This window comes from Chiloscyllium punctatum, chromosome 7 (genome assembly GCF_047496795.1).
Source record: "Chiloscyllium punctatum isolate Juve2018m chromosome 7, sChiPun1.3, whole genome shotgun sequence".
NCBI lineage: Eukaryota > Metazoa > Chordata > Chondrichthyes > Orectolobiformes > Hemiscylliidae > Chiloscyllium > Chiloscyllium punctatum.
In genome coordinates this window covers 81,964,030-81,980,817 of record NC_092745.1, presented here as the reverse complement: position 1 = coordinate 81,980,817, position 16,788 = coordinate 81,964,030, and the positions used below count along the sequence as shown (strand labels likewise).

The following is a 16,788-nucleotide window of genomic DNA, read 5'->3' as shown; positions in this document are numbered from 1 at the left end:
GTCCTCTTTTCCAGCCCTGAGAAAGCCGTGAGCCTTATGAATCTTTGCAGTTGGTGAAATCAAACTATCCCTAGATATCATTTAACCTTGGAGTGGAGCCTTTTTGTAGGTCAGATTTCCCAAAACGTGTGGGATTCCTGCTTGTAGGTGGGAGGATTGGTTTCATGACTTGTGTGACAGTGAGCCATTAAACATTCAGGAATCACAGGCTCAGCCAATCATCCAGCAGGCACAGGTAAGAAGTCATTGACCCTGCAGTTACTTCTGAATGCTGAAGATCTGTGCAACATATAAATGTGACTGGGCAGACATTCATTTCCTGCAATCCCACAGCAACAGTTTTGACTATATTAGTGACACAATGACTGCTCCTAGAACTGCTTCTGATCGAACCTCATCCTCTAATACCCTATACTCCTCTTTCCACCACCACCACCACCAGATCGCTATAACTACTGCTACCACCTGCTACTCTGGAATGATGTCTCTAGAGTAGTTAATCTACTATTTATTGGTATCCTCCATCAGTTTGTTCAGGAATAGTGAGGTCCTGTTTCCCAGTAATGGCAGCAAGAGCCTTTCTTGCCTGACCGAAGAGATTTTGACTGACAGGGAGTGCTTTAATTTGCATCAGCCACAGCCAACTCTCCACCCAGCCCACCTTGGATATCACCATGCTTGACTTGGACGTTGAAGACTTCTTTGTGTTTTCACATGTGTGTCTGTACACATTCCCACATTGACCTTGGAGCTTGAAGTCAACATCCTCCATTGCCTTTGAACTTCCCTCTACTAGTTCCAACACTTGACTTGCAATCTGTTATTTTTGGCTCTCACAACCTCACCTTCCTTCTATAACCCTAGATTTCCTCACAATCATGTGTAACCTCTCATTTATAAACACTAACGTTTTCTGTGTATTACAACCACCCTCCTTTCATCTGCCTTAACACCCATGCAGAGTCTGTAACTTGCCTCTATACCTCAATCAGCCATGCCCAATCCTCTTTAACAGTCACCAATCAATCTCAATGCATCAATGAGTCCTCCTCGGTGGACCTATAATTCTTTCTTTGGGGAGTTAAAAAAGCAGATATCCATATCTACCAGGAAGACTATTTTGCTTGGTGTCATCATTGGTGGCTCCTCGTGGATGAGAATGACGTCTTCCATTCTTAAGATAAGTCCATAGGTGGTTGAATAGTCTGATGTGGCTTCCACAGACTCTGTTACCTCAGAGCCAGGAAGCCTGGGCTCAGGTCCGACCTGCTCCAGAAGTGTGTAATAACATCTCTGAGCAGGTTTATTCAAAATTATTCAGACTCCTGGCTTCCTGTATCTATTCAACATCCTAAGCCAACATTCACCTGTGGCCTCTTCATGTGGAAGTTCAGTAGCTGTAAGGATGATCCCTCCTTAGGCTAGATCCATTGTACACAGTTCCAATGAACATGTGGGGAATATCAGAAACTGAATAGGCTCTTTAGGAATGTGAAGTCAACAGTCAATTTGCTGGAGGTTGTCTGGAAAGACTCAGAGCAAGTGAAACTTTATGCTGTCCTATTGCCTTTGACTGGCTTCTTAATTATCTGCCTTCTCATCCTCAGAGCAAGAGAATCCTTTTAACTGTATTGCAAGGATGACTACTGGGTGGTTCATCAACTGTAACCTTCAGACCACAACAGTGCTTAAATCCAGACTAGCTTGCATGAATCACATAAAAAAATTGGATCAGGCGTGGGCTAGTAAGCCTCTCAAGCCTGCCCTCCATTCTATAAAATCACACCTAATCTAGTAAGTAAAGCTGCCAAAGTTCCAGAGAACTGCTGTCTGATTAGAGAGGTTGATAGTGGTTTAGTGTGAGCGCCACCAAACCTGATCTGCCACAGAACACAACCCCTTTCGAACCAGCTCCTCCAACATCAAACCCTGTGATACTTCAAAAGTCTACCTGCCTCATCTTTATAACCTGCCTCAGTGATCTAGCCTCCAGAAATTTCTGGGGTAGAGAATTCCAGACATTCAGTATATTCAGAGAAGAAATTTATTTGCATCTCAGTTTTAAATGAATAGACTCTTATTTTCTGTAACTAATTATGCCCTCTAGTTCAAGATTTCTCAAATAGTGGAAATTCAGCTCACCAGCACACCTTCTTGATCTACCATATAGAGACCAGAGTTACAATCAGTTTTAATCCCTTAATGGAAACAATCCTGGAAAGGCAAGACTCAAAGAATGTCTGCAAGAGGTGAATATCTGCTGAAAGGTAGTCAGCCTTGCTGTTATCCCTTCCTGCTTGAAGGCTTATCAATTTGTGATGCTTACAAACTGCACAATGGGAAGATGTTATTCTATGTGAGGCATTAGGGGAAAGAATAGTGCTCCAATAGTCAGGGTTCTCAAGTGAAATGTTGCGAAGAATGAGCAGCCTCTGTAATTTGGTTCCTGTAGCTGTAGTTGCATAGACCAATGATCAGACCGGTGATTGAAATAAAATTAATGAATAATACGTTTATGAAGGTGAGCTTGTACTTCTCTGGAAGTTTAGAATTGGCCTCCAGATCCCTTTTTGAATTTTATCAATTTAACTAACACCTACTTGGCACCCATTTCACCCCATTCACTCATATCAATATTCCCCCAGATTAGCCAGCATTAATTGGAAGATGTAATAGGTGGTATGTAACTTTGAAGTGAACCATTTACTTTGATTTACGGGTCTTTAGTTTACAGTTCCTCATTCCTCATCCATCCTCTCTGACACCATTTCGCCATTCCCTATCTCCAATTAGGTAGATGTTGCTTCACAGTTTCCTCTATTGCTTGTGCCTGGGAAGTAATCAGAGATGCATCAGTAAAGAAAAAAATGACTGAGAAATCAGAAATCTCAAAAGAGAATTTTTTTTTGATTTAGATTACTTATAGTGTGGAAACAGGCCCTTCGGCCCAACGTCCACACCGACCCTCCAAAGAGCAAACCACCCAGACACATTCCCCTACATTTACCCCTTCACCTACCACTATGAGCAACTTAGCATGGCCTATGTACCTAATCTGCACATCTTTGGACTGTGGGAGCACCCGGAGGAAACCCGTGCAGACACGGGGACAATGTGCAAACTCCACACAGACAGTTGCTCAAGGCAGGGATTGAATCCAGGTTTCTGGAGCTGTGAGGCAACAGTGCTAACCACTGTGGCACCGTGCCACCCTTGGTTTGCAGTTCCTCATTCTTCATTCATCCTCTCTGACATCATTTCGCCATTCCCTATCTCCAATTAGGTAGATATTGCTTCACAGAAGGGAGTGGAAAATTAACGTTTTTAGTTTAGTTTAGTTTGGAATTTTTAAAGAGCTAATTTTTGGATGTGAAGCGTTCTTTCTACCCCTAGAAATTGAAGGCAACAGAGAGTTGGGGGACTTACTACATTAATAATCTCAATTGAAAACTAATGAATTAAACATTACAACTTAATGAGCAGATGGTGAAATCTGAATTCAATAAAAATCTGGAGTTACAAGTTTAATGATCAATGCCAATGGTCATGAAAAACCCATAGGTTCACTCCTTTAGGGAAAGAAATCCGCCATCCTTACCTGGTCTGACTGACATGTGACTCCAGAGAGCAATCTGGTTAACTTTTAACTGTGAGAAGGTGAGGACTGCAGGTGCTGGAGATCAGAGTCAAGAGTGTGGTGGTGGAAAAGCACAGCAGGTCAGGCAGCATCTGAGGAGCATGAGAATAGACAGTTCAGACAGAAGACCATTCCTGATGAAGGGTCTTTGCCCGAGTAGTTGACTCTCCTGCTCCTTGGATGCTGCCTGACCTGCTGTGCTTTTCCAGCACCACACTCTCGACACTAACTCTTAATTGCCCAGAGTAATAAATAATGAATAAATAAAAGAGATGCCTGAGAGGAATGTTTCGCTCCTGACACATGTAGATGGGGGCTGAAAATGTATTGCTGGAAAAGCGCAACAGGTCAGGCAGCATCCAAGGAGCAGGAGAATCGACGTTTCGGGCATGAGCCCTTCTTCAGGAATGAGGAAAGTGTGTCCAGCAGGCTAAGATAAAAGGTAGGGAGGAGGGACTTGGGGGAGGGGTATTGGAAATGCGATAGGTGGAAGGAGGTTAAGGTGAGAATGATAGGCCGGAGTAGGGGTGGGGGTGGAGAGATCAGGAAGAAGATTGCAGGTTAGGAAGGCAGTGCTGAGTTCGAGGGATTTGACTGAGCCAAGGTGGGGGGAGGGGAAATGAGGAAACTGGAGAAATCCGAGTTCATCTCTTGTGGTTGGAGGGTTCCTAGGCGGACGATGAGGCGCTCTTCCTCCAACCGTCGTGCTGCTATGGTCTGGCGATGGAGGAGTCCAAGGACCTACATGTCCTTGGTGGAGTGGGAGGGGGAATTGAAGTGTTGATCCACGGGGTGATTGGGTTGGTTGGTCCGGGTGTCCCAGAGGTGTTCTCTGAAACATTCCGCAAGTAGGCGGCCTGTCTCCCCAATATAGAGGAGGCCACATTGGGTGCAGTGGATGCAGTAACTGATGTATGTGGAGGTGCAGGTGAATTTGTGATGGATATGGAAGGATCCCTTGGGGCCTTGGAGGGAAGTAAGGGGGGAGGTGTGGGCACATGTTTTGCATTTCTTGTGGTTTCAGGGGAAGGTGCCGGGAGTGGAAGTTGGGTTGGCGGGGGGTGTGGACCTGACGAGGGAATCACGGAGGGAGTGGTCTTTTCGGAACGCTGATAGGGGAGGGGAGGGAAATATATCCGTGGTGGTGGGGTCCGTTTGGAGGTGGCGGAAATGACGACGGATGATACGATGTATCTGGAGGTTGGTGGGGTGGTAGGTGAGGACCAGTGGGGTTCTGTCCTGGTGGCGATTGGAGGGGCAGGGCTCAAGGGCGGAGGAGCGGGAAGTGGAGGAGACGCGGTGGAGGGCATCGTCGATCACGTCTGCGGGGAAATTGCAGTCTTTGAAGAAGGAGGCCACGTGGGTTGTTCGGTATTGGAACTGGTCCTCCTAGGAGCAGATGCGGCGGAGACGAAGAAACTGGGAATATGGGATGGCATTTTTACAGGGGGCAGGATGGGAAGAGGTGTAGTTTAGGTAGCTGTGGGAGTTGGTCGGTTTATAGTAAATATCCGTGTTGATTCGGTCGTCCGAGATAGAAATGGAAAGGTCTAGGAAGGGCAGGGAGGAGTCTGAGACAGTCCAGGTGAATTTGAGGTCGAGGTGGAAGGTGTTGGTAAAGTGGATGAACTGTTTAACCTCCTCATGAGAGCATGAGGCAGCGCCGATAGTCATTGATGTAGCGGAGGAAAAGGTGGGGTATAGTGCCAGTGTAGCTGCGGAAGATGGACTGTTCCACATATCCTACGAAGAGGCAGGCATAGCTGGGGCCCATGCGGGTGCCCATGGCTACTCCTTTGGTTTGGAGGAAGTGGGAGGAATGGAAAGAGAAGTTGTTCAGGGTGAGGACCAGTTCAGTCAGTCAAAGGAGAGTGTCAGTGGAAGGTACTGGTTGGGTCGGCGGGAAAGGAAGAAGTGGAGGGCTTTAAGGCCTTCGTGATGTGGGATGGAGGTGTACAGGGACTGGATGTCCATGGTGAAGATAAGTTGTTGGGGGCCGGGGAAGCGAAAATCATGGAGGAGGTGGAGGGCGTGGGTGGTGTCCCGAACGTAGGTGGGGAGTTCTTGGACTAAGGGGGACAGGACTGTGTCGAGTATGCAGAGGTGGGTTCGGTGGGGCAGGAGCAGGCTGAGACAATGGGTCGGCTGGGGCAGTCAGGTTTGTGGATTTTGGGCAGGAAGTAGAAACGGGTGGTGCGGGGTTGTGGGACTATGAGGTTGGAGGCGGTGGATGGGAGATCCCCTGAGGTGATGAGGTTATGGATGGTCTGGGAGGTGATGGTTTGGTGGTGGGAGGTGGGATCATGGTCCAGACCATTGCAACACGACGGTTGGTGGAAGAGCGCCTCATCTTCCGCCTAGGAACCCTCCAACCACAAGGGATGAACTCGGATTTCTCCAGTTTCCTCATTTCCCCTCCCCCCACCTTGGCTCAGTCAAATCTCTCAAACTCAGCACTGCCTTCCTAACCTGCAATCTTCTTCCGGACCTCTCCACCCCCACCCCCACTCCGGCCTATCACCCTCACCTTGACCTCCTTCCACCTATTGCATTTCCAACGCCCTTCCCCCAAGTACCTCCTCCCTACCTTTTATCTTAGCCTGCTGAACACACTTTCCTCATTCCTGAAGAAGGGCTCATGCCCGAAACGTTGATTCTCCCGCTCCTTGGATGCTGCCTGACCTGCTGCACTTTTCCAGCAACACATTTTCAGCTCTGATCTCCAGCATCTGCAGTCCTGTTTCCCCACATATAGATGGGGACCTATTCTCTGTTATGGACCAGTATACAAAACTGTGCATCATGGAGCAGAAATTGAACAATACAAGTAGTCTCTTGATCATAATGGATACAATCTAATTCCAGGAAAAGCTATCATGTTGATCCTGAAACAAAATGTAGGGCAGACCTGATATAAGTTTTTTAAAAAGACTGATATGTGAAGACAAAGACAGGGTTTTTTTTTCCATTTGTGAGAAGAAGTAGCTATTATCCATTTGGTGTTCCATTATATAAAGCTCAAGTTACTGTAAGATTAATTCTGATGCATTGTGAGGAATACCGTGGAGAGTTTCCAGCATCTTAAAATGTCAGAAGATAAATTAGCTCCCTGTAAAATAAAAATTTCCAGTTTAATGACAATTTTCTTTTAATGTGGTGATGTTGCATCAAATATTTGTTGTATCAAACCATGTAGCCTGCACTGACTAATATAAGTGGCTCCTTTCTTCTGTATTTAATCAGTCTGCATAAATTTCAGTTGCAGTTATTGGAAAAATGAATTGATTTATTTCATGGTAACTTTATTGTATAATTGTTCACCTTGAGTGGGTTGTTGAGGATGCAATGCAGCAGTACTATCAAACTGATTATTGTCATCTTTTAAGCTGACAAATTGAAAATGATAACAGAAGTCCTTTCATTTACTTGGGAATGTTCTCTCTCTATAATTGACGAGTTGATTTTGATGGTATGAAATCAACATTAAAATGATGTATGTCTTGTGCATAAAAATTATATCTTATTGCTTGAAATTGAGGATTATGATCATTTTTTTAAAATGATGGATTACAGTGACATGAAATATTCCTAATTTAAAGCTCACAAAACCAAAACTGCGGCAATGTGCAAAAGATGGGTTAATTCCTTAGTCCATGTGATTTCTAAATAACCTGCTATATCTCAATAATAAAAAAAACTATTGTGCTCTGCATGACCAGGCACATCTTTTATCTGATTGTGGTGATGGGTCTCAGTCAAGTCGGCTATAAAGTACTGTAAGACACATTAATATAAGACAAATGCATTTTTTATTACTTGTATTTGTGTGTGTATGTCTCTGGTCAAATCATGGTGTACATTAATGTCACTTTTTTCCATACTTGTGTGTATGAGTGATACCTCAATGAGTGCACGTATGCGTGCAAGTATTAAAAAAACCGTGTGTGTGTGTGTGTGTGTGTGTGTGTGTGTGTGTGTGTGTGTGTGCCTGTGAAATAGCTTGTGTATGTATATGTGTGAGTTACCTGGATGCTTTTATTATTCTCTTGTGGGATGTGGGCATCACCAGAAGGGCAGCATTCACTAGGCAAAAGTGAGGACTGCAGATGCTGGAAATCAGAGTCTAGATTAGAATGGTGCTGGAGAAGCACAGCAGGTCAGGCAGCATCCAAGGAGCAGGAAAATCGACATTTCGGGCAAGAGCCCTTCATCAGGAACAGAGGCAGGGTGTCTGCAGAGTGGAGAGATAAATGAGAGGGGGGCTGGGGCTGGGGCTGGGGCTGGGGAGAAGGTAGCAAAGAGTACAATAGGTGGATGGGAGTGGGGATGAAGGTGATAGTTTAGAGGGGAGGGTGCAGTGGATAGGTGGAAAAGAAGATAGGCAGGTAGGACAAGTCATGGGGACAGTGCTGAGCTGGAAGTTTGGAACTGGGGTGAGGTGAGTGAAGGGGAAATGAGGAAACTGGTGAAGTCCACATTGATGCCCTGGGGTTGAAGTGTTCCGAGGCGGAAGATGAGGAGTTCTTCCTCCAGGCATCAGGTGGTGAGGGACTGGTGGTGGAGGAGCCCTGGGACCTGCATGTCCTTGGCAGAGTGGGAGGGAGAGTTGAAATGTTGGGCCATGGGGTGGTAGGGTTGATTGGTGCGGGTGTCCCAGAGATGTTCCCTAAAACGCCGTGCAAGAAGGCGTCCAGTCTCCCCAGTGAAGAGGAGACCGCATCGGGAGCAACAGATACAATAAATGACATTGGTGAATGTGCAGGTAAAACTTTAATGGATGTGGAAGGCTCCTTTGGGGCCTTGGATGGAGGTGAGGGGGGAGTTGTGGGCGCAGGTTTTGCAATTCCTGCGGTGGCAGGGGAAGGTGCCAGGATGGGAGGGTGGGTTGTTGGGGAACATGGACCTGACCAGGTGGTTACGGAGGGAATGGTCTTTGCGGAAAGCAGAAAGGGTTGGGGAGGGAAATATATCCATGGAGGTGGGGTCCGTTTAGAGTTGGCAGAAATGTTGGCTGATGATGCGGTTTATGCGAAGGTTGGTAGGGTGGAAGGTGAGCACCAGGGGGTTCTGTCCTTGTTACAGTTGGAGGGGTGGGGTTTGAGGGCAGAGGTGCAGGATGTGGACAAGATGCGTTGGAAGGCATCTTCAACCACGTGGGAAGGAAAATTGTGATCTCTAAAGAAGGAGGCCATTTGGTGTGTTCTGTGTTGGAACTGGTCCTCCTGGGAGCAGATATGGCGGAGGCAGAGGAATTGGGAATATGGGATAGCATTTTTTGCAGGAGGTAGGGTGGGAAGTGGTGTAATCCAGGTAGCTGTGGGAGTCGGTGGGTTTGTAAAAAATGTCCCTGTCAAGTCGGTCGTCATTAATGGAGATGGAGAGGTCCAGGAAGGGGAGGAAGAGTCAGAGATAGTCCAGGTAAATTTCAGGTCGGGGTGGAATGTGTTGGTGAAGTTGATGAACTGCTCAACCTTCTTGCGGGAGCACGAGGTGGCACCGATGCAGTCATCAATGTAGCAGAGGAAGAGGTGGGGAGTGGTGTCGGTGTAACTATGGAAAATGAACTGTTCTACATAGCCAACAAAGAGACAGGAATAGCTGGGGCCCTTACGGTTGCCAATGGCTTCCCCTTTGGTCTGGAGGAAGTGGGAGGATTCGAAGGAGAAATTGTTAAGGGTGAGGACCAATTCAGCCAAACAAATGAGAGTGTCGGTGGAAGGGTACTGTTGGGGACGTTGGGAGAGGAAGAAATGGAGGGGTTGGAGGCCCTAGTCATGGCAGTTGGAGGTGTAGAGGATATGCAGATCCTGGGCCTCCTCCGCCACCAGTCCCTCATCACCTGATGCCTGGAGGAAGAAAGCCTCATCTTCTGCCTCGGAACACTTCAACCCCAGGGCATCAATGTGGACTTCACCAGTTTCCTCATTTCCCCTCCCCCCCCACCTTACCCCAATTCCAACCTTCCAGCTCAGCACCATCCTCATGACCTGTCCTACCTGCTAATCTTCCTTTCCATCTATCCACTCCATCCTCCTCTCTGACCTACAAGCTGCATCCCCACCCCCATCCACCTATTGTACTCTTTGCTACCTTTTCCCCAGCCCCCATGCCCCTCCCATTTATCTCTCCACCCCGGAGACTCCCTGCCTCTATTCCTGATGAAGGGCTTTTGTCCGAAACGTCGGTTTTCCTGCTCCTCGGATGCTGCCTGACCTGCTGTGCTTTGCCAGCCCCATTCTAATCTAGGGTAGCATTCATTGCCCATCTGTACAGAAGGTGGCAGTGTTACATTCTTGAACCATTGCAGTCATGTGTTTCCGGTATAGGTAAAGTTCCTAAGTTTTGTTGGAGACATACTTGTCCAGGCAAATGGAGACTATTCCATCTTACTTGTAGATGGTGGACAGGCTTAGGAAGCCTGTCAATTCCAAGCCAATTCCAAGCCTATGACCTGCTCTTGCAGTCATTGTATGTACAGGGCTGGTCCAGTTCTGGCCAATGGTAACCCCAGAATGCTCATATCCAGTATCAGGGAGAGATAGTTACATTCTCTCAATTTGGAGTTGGTCATTGTCTGGCACTTGTGTGGTGCAATTTTTACTTGCCAGCTAACAGGTCAAACTTGAATGTTGTCCAGGTCATGTTGCACATTGAAATAGACAGCTTCACTATCTGAGGCAGAAGGAATTAACATTGCATAATCATCAATGAACATACTCACTTCTGACATTATGATGGATAGGAGATCGTTGTGAAGCAGCTGTAGATGGTTAGACTTGGAACTCCTGCAGAGATGTCCCGTGCTAACTGAATGACCTCCAACAACAGAACTATTTTCTTTGGTGCTAGATGAGACTGCAACCAGCAGAGAGGGTTCCTTAATGCCACAGCCAGGGAAATGCTGCCTTTATATCAAAGCTAACAATAATTCCATCCCTCTGAGTGCAAGTAAATACATTGAAGTTTATGTACATGTAATGTTTGTACACATGAACTTGTGAAACTGTTGTGAGAAATCTGGCCTGTAGATGGTGCTAAAAGTACCAATTTGCAGGTTTGAAAGGAGGCATACAAACTCTGTTAACCAGCTCTATGTTAATTTTCTAAATTGGAAAGTCTTAATTTCTAGCTTTCCAGAGAGGAAAAGAATGAAGTTCTCAATAAAAAAAAAGTTGGTAATTCCAATCAAGTCTGATTGATATATTCGGTTTAATTTCATTCATTGCATTTAATAAAGTCATGGCCCCATAGATTTTGTTATTAAATGTTAATATAAAGTTGCACAATATGCAAAGAGAATCCATGCATGACAAAGAGCTCTGTGTTACAGCATTCCTGCATATTGCATTACCCATAGCTAGGTATTCATCAAGTTATGGTAAAGTATTGCAATCTGATAGTTTTTTATATTTTTTATAAGTAAGAATAATTTAGAGAATAATTGTAATATTTAAAGTTTTTTATGAGTTTAAATTGTATTAAAGATAATAGCATCTGTGAGAATGGTCATTGCATCTGTGTTTAACTGTGTTTTCTTAATGCGCATGTTCAGAAGGTTAATAGAATTTACTGGGTCATTGTTGCAGAACACAGCCAAAATGCTTATGAGACTCTACAGGGGAAGGCTGTGGGCTTAACTGGCACATAATGAGTTGGCTCATAATGAATACCAGCCTTTGATTTTATTCTCTCCATTTGGAAACTGAACTCTGAACTCCTGCTTGATTGGTCACTTTGGCCTAGTCTTTCGTTCCCCTCCTGGGAGAGGTAACCTGGCAACATCACATGGAGCAGAAAGCGTGCTTAGACTCTGACAGCATTCAGTGAAGGAATGAGATGGTTTGTGCAACGCACTGGCCAGCAAGAGAGAGGTAGCAGAATTGGGTGACAAGCATATCTCACTAAAATGAGTTTGCTCGGTGGTGCAATCATCCTGTTTGTAACATCAGATGCCACGAAATTCAGGTGACAGGTCATTTCTTTTCAGGTCAGTGTTTACATTCAGTTTTATGTTTCGTTAAATTGAATTTCTCTTCCACACTCATTAGTGTGGATTAACCCATTTTGTTTATAAAGCTTCCTGATCTTTACTCTGCGAAAGGCAATTTTGCCATAGAGTTTTGTAATGAACCAGAGAGTAATAGATCTGCAAGTATAAATGAAACTCAAAATTATGTGAAAATGTCACAACATTCTTTGATAGCATTTTCCTGTGTGCATGAATTTTGAAAATGTTTGATAATTTTGTAAAAGAACTTTGTTACTTCTTAAAGTAACTACTGACATCTTTGTAAAAGCTATTGAAAAAGCTATTTTGGTCAGTTTCTCAGCAGGTAACAGAGTAAAATATGAATTTACATTTTATTGATGCAGCTGCCTCACACATGTCACAACAACAAGCAAATCTTTGAATTTTTCTATTCTGTTTCATTCAAGTTTGAAGTGGATCACATCCAACATTTTAAACTCATGAGACTGTTTAAAATGCAAATGGTTAGAAAATCCCTTGTAAAATGAACTTACAAGAAACTTTGATCCAATTATAAGTCCCGAAAAATCAACAGTCCATAATATTTTTTGTAAGCAAACAAAATTGATTATAATCCTTACAAGCCTTCCATTATTTCAGTGTTTAACTTTGACTAAAGAGCTGGAGAAGCGAAAATAGTGCAATTGTAAGGGGCCTGTGTATATATAAATACTATGAGACGTTGTGGAAAGTTTATGAATACACACAAAGACGTATTATTTTCCTTCAATGAGGGCATGGTAATCATGATAGAATATTTCCTCTGTGCACGAAGTGTAATAAAATTGTAAACCTGGTTCCTTTAAAGGTTTCTTTGATTTTGTTGCACAGAGGAAATCTGTCCGTCATTTCTCAAGACTATAATATAAACCTGAACTGGTGACTTTCTAATCTATTTTTAGGAGGTTCTTATTATGGAAAACTTTTGGCAACATTTCCATTGCAATATTCTTTCCTATGTTTGTTGTTCTTAATTTACTTTTTGATTGTTATCACTAGTTGGCTGACTATGTTTGTTAGATATATGTGTAATACTTCCATATCAATTACTTAAGTTACTAATTAAGAATACCTTGTATATCTACTCGAAGAATGCGGTGAGCAGAAATTAAAAGATGAATGATACTGGCTGAGCACTAGTTGTATTGTGACCTAGATTCTTGCTAAGTTATGGCAAGAATAGAAATTGATGTTGTATAATGTGGTGCATAGAAAATGTCAAATGAAACTCCATGTGGTGACATTCATGTCAACCCAAAGTGAGTTTCTGTCAACAAATCTACTTAAGATATAGACCATATCTCAGAACGAATTGCAATTTGTTCTCTTTACACTTTTAGATCTCTATTTATAATAACTTGCAGGTAAAAATATAAATTATGTTTTCTGTGGAGTTTCTTTGCTTTCCTGAAGGTGCAGGTTTTGGGAAGGTTGGCATGTGTGAGGCTGTTGATGGTGACAAGAGCTTTTAGTGCAGCATGTGATTGCAGGGGTCAGAGGTGAGTTTCAATTACTGCCCAAAATGAGTATGAAGTCTAGAGAGAGTCTGTTCATGTGATTGAAGTTGATGCTGGATTGCTGAAACTTTCGCAGTTTCATATTTCAGTTAGATTCAGCCAGCAAGATTGTGGGGTAATGAGGAATACCCCTGTTCTGTTAGCTGAGTTAGCTAGTAGGTGAAGTTGTGGCAGGAGTGGGTTAAGGAAAGCTCAGAACAGGGTACAGGCTGCAGGTTGTCTGTAGAGAAGATGCCATCAAATGTTTAAGGATCACCTATTGCAAATTATCAAAGTATGTCATTTGTGCATGGAAGTTGCAACTGAGCTGTAGGACATTGATTTGGATATTTTAATGGCTGCTCACTGAAACAGGCAGGCATTCTGATTCACCATTCTTGTCGTCTTTTATGTTGTATCAAGAGGCTAACTCCCAATTTCCCTTTGCTTTCTTTTAAATCAGAAGTCAGCAGTTGACAGTTGGAAATTATCTCTGCTGACTTGTATTGGATGATGTTTCCAAATATCCTCCAATACTTCCCTCAATTGGTTATTCAAACATGAATCCAAGTATAAAATTGGCAAGCTCTTTCAGCAGGTGTGGCATCGTGACAAAGCTCAATATTGTTCTCAGCTCACACGTGTTCCAACATTTATCACAATCATTCAGGTTGGTGTGGGAATCTTGGCAGTTCCTTTCCCTTTCTATGACAATAATGCATGCAGTGCCATCCTAGGCTAGGCTAACTCAGTGCAAATTATAAGCTGGATTTCTCCAGGCTTGCGGTGATAAATTGGGAAACAGGAGGCAGGGAAAAGGACAGTGGCAAGCATCAGGAAAGCGGCATATTGCTATTCGTGAAACACTGAACATCACAGCCACTGAATGAGGGGTTGGTTAGCTCAGTTGGCTGTTAAGTTGGTTTGCAATGCAGACTGATGCCAACAGCTCAATTCCTCGGTATTGGGAGAAGATACATGGAGAGGGCACTAGCTAAATTCTGGTAACCTCCCAGTGAGTTGTGTAGTAGAGACACTCTTTCATAGCTGCTCCAGGTGGAGTATAGAGAGACTCCTCCATGTCAGTGGCTTTCCCTGTCATTACAACACTACCAGTGAGCAGTATGCCCTGATAGCCTACCTGCCTGGCTTCAGCACTGTACACAAACAAACTTAACTTCTCTTTGAAAGCTCTTGACTTTCCTCTTGCAGTCCCAATAGTCATCATCCTTGTTTGTTTACTTCAGTTGCACACTGAGTGATCGGAAAAATATGAAATACGCATTTTAATTGTGTACAGTCTTGACATTCAAACAAGTTCCATTAACATAATTGTGAATCTTTTAGTCATAGAGTCACCCAGTATAGAAACAGGCCATTTGGTCCAAGATGTCTATGCCAACAGACAAACACCAACTACACAAGTCTCATTTACCTGTACTGGATCCCTAGCCTACTTTGCACTGGCATTTTAAGTGTTCATCTGGATGCTGCTTAGGTATTGTGAGAGTAACTGCCTCCACCACCCTCTTAGACAGCGTGTTTCATATTTCTACAATGCTCTGTGTGAAAATTATTTTCTCACATCTCCTCTAAACTTGTTAAACCAACTCCTTAAACTATGCCCCCTAGTCTTAGACATGTGTGCCTTGGGGAAAAATTTCTCACAATCCATCCTGTTTATGCTTCTCATAATTTTGTATCCCAATCAGATCCATCTCTCAGCCTCCTCTACTGCAGGGAAAACAAACCCAGCCTATCCAGTCTCTCCTCATAACTGAGACTTTTCATCCCAACCAACATCCTGGTGAATCTCCTCAGCCCCGTCTCCAGTGCAATTGCATCCTTCTTATAGTGCAGTGACCAGAACTGCACCCAGTATTCCATTTAAGGCGAACCAATGTTTTATAAAGTTAGAGCAAGACTTCTTTGTTCCTGTATTCTGCACCCTGGCTAATGAAGGCAAGCATCCTGTATGCCACCTTCACCACCCTGCCTAACTGTGCTGACTCCTTTAGGGATCTATGGATTTGTACACGAAGGTCCCTTTGTTCCTCAGTACTCCCAAGGGATCTCCTATTCATTGTGTATATCCTGCCCTTACTAGAACTCCCAAAACTTATCAGGATTAAGTTCCATCTGTCATTGTTCTGCCCAATTTACCAGCCAATCAATATCAGTCTATGTCCTGAGACCATTTTCCTCACTATTAACAATGCTACCATCTTTAATGTCATTAGCAAACTTACTAATTACAATATACGTGCAACATTCACATCCAAGTTGTTCATGTACATAAACAGCAAGGTTCCCAACATCTATCCCTGTGGTACACAGCTGGTCATAGACTTTCAATTACAAAAACAACCCTCCATCACCCTTTGCCTCCTATTTACAAGCTGATTTTGGATCCAGTTTGCCAACTTGCCTTGGATCCCATGCATTCTTTCCTTTGGGCCAGTCTTCCATGTGGGACCTTGTCAAAGGCCTCATTGTAGTCCATGTAAACTACATCAGCTGTACTACCTTCAACAATATATTTAGTCATCTTTTCAGAAAACTTAATCAGTCAAACAGGATCTCCCTCCAGCAAATCTGTGCTGACTATCCCTGATCAGTCCCTGCCTTTCCAAGTGTTGATTAATCTGTCCCTCAGATGTTTTTCTAATAATTTCTCTACCACTAATGTCAAACCAATGCCTGGCCTATCCCTGCTGTCCTTTTTGAACAAAAGAACCACATTAGCTATCCTCCAGTCATTTGACACATCACCTGTGCCCTGCAAAATATTAAATATTTCCACCAGGGACCCAGCAATCTCCTCCTTTGCCTCCAGAAGGACCTTGGGATACACCAATCATAATCTTGCAGACCTTCATCAGGTTGATCCTCAGCCTCTGATTTTTCAGTGAAAACAATCCAAGTTGACCCAACCTCTTATGGCACACAGTGGACCAGAGGCTAGCACTGCTGCCTCTCAGCGCCAGGGACCCGGGTTCGATTCCCGCCTTGGGTGACTGTCTGTGTGGAGTTTGCACATTCTCCCTGTGTCTGTGTGGGTTTCCTCTGGGTGCTCTGGTTTCCTCCCACAATCCAAAGATATGTAGGTTAGGTGAAAAGGCCATGCTAAATTGCTCATAGTTAGGGGAATGGGTCTCGGTGGGTTACTCTTCGGAGGGTCGGTGTGGACTTGTTGCACTGAAGGGCCTGTTTCCATGCTGTAGGGAATCTAATCTAATCTAATCTCTCCTTTATAACTGAACCCCTCCAGACTAGGCAGCATCCTCTGGCCAACCGTCTCTGCACCCTGTCCAAAGCATCCATATCCTTCTGATGAAATGGTGACCAGAACTGCACACAATATTCCAAATGCGGCCTGACTAAAATTTTCGACAGCTGTGGCATAAATTGCCAACATTTATATTTGCTGCCCCAGTCAATGAAGGCAAATGTGCTGTATGCCTTCTTAACTGCCTTATCCGCCAGCATTGTCAATTTCCTAGAATTTCACCACCCCAACTGAATTCCTTGGCTAAAATGTCTTACTCCTTTGTGAGCACATTTGAGAAGTATTCATTTAAGACCTCAACTACATCATCTTGATTTACACAGTTTGCCAGTTTAGT

General features: G+C 44.0%; 1 protein-coding gene across 6 annotated transcripts in view; it reads left to right on the top strand.

The window, feature by feature from the left end:
• Positions 1–16,788, top strand: part of dab1a (DAB adaptor protein 1a) — a 680,143-nt gene that overhangs the window by 289,830 nt on the left and 373,525 nt on the right. The window contains exon 1 of one of the 6 annotated variants that reach the window (XM_072574200.1): positions 11,330–11,624. The exons of 2 other annotated variants lie outside the window; for them this stretch is intronic. The gene's annotated coding sequence lies outside the window, so the exon portion shown is untranslated. Of the gene's footprint in view, positions 1–11,329; positions 11,625–16,788 lie in introns of those variants that run through there. 3 more of the 6 variants (XM_072574207.1, XM_072574206.1, XM_072574208.1) reach the window with 3 other exon arrangements.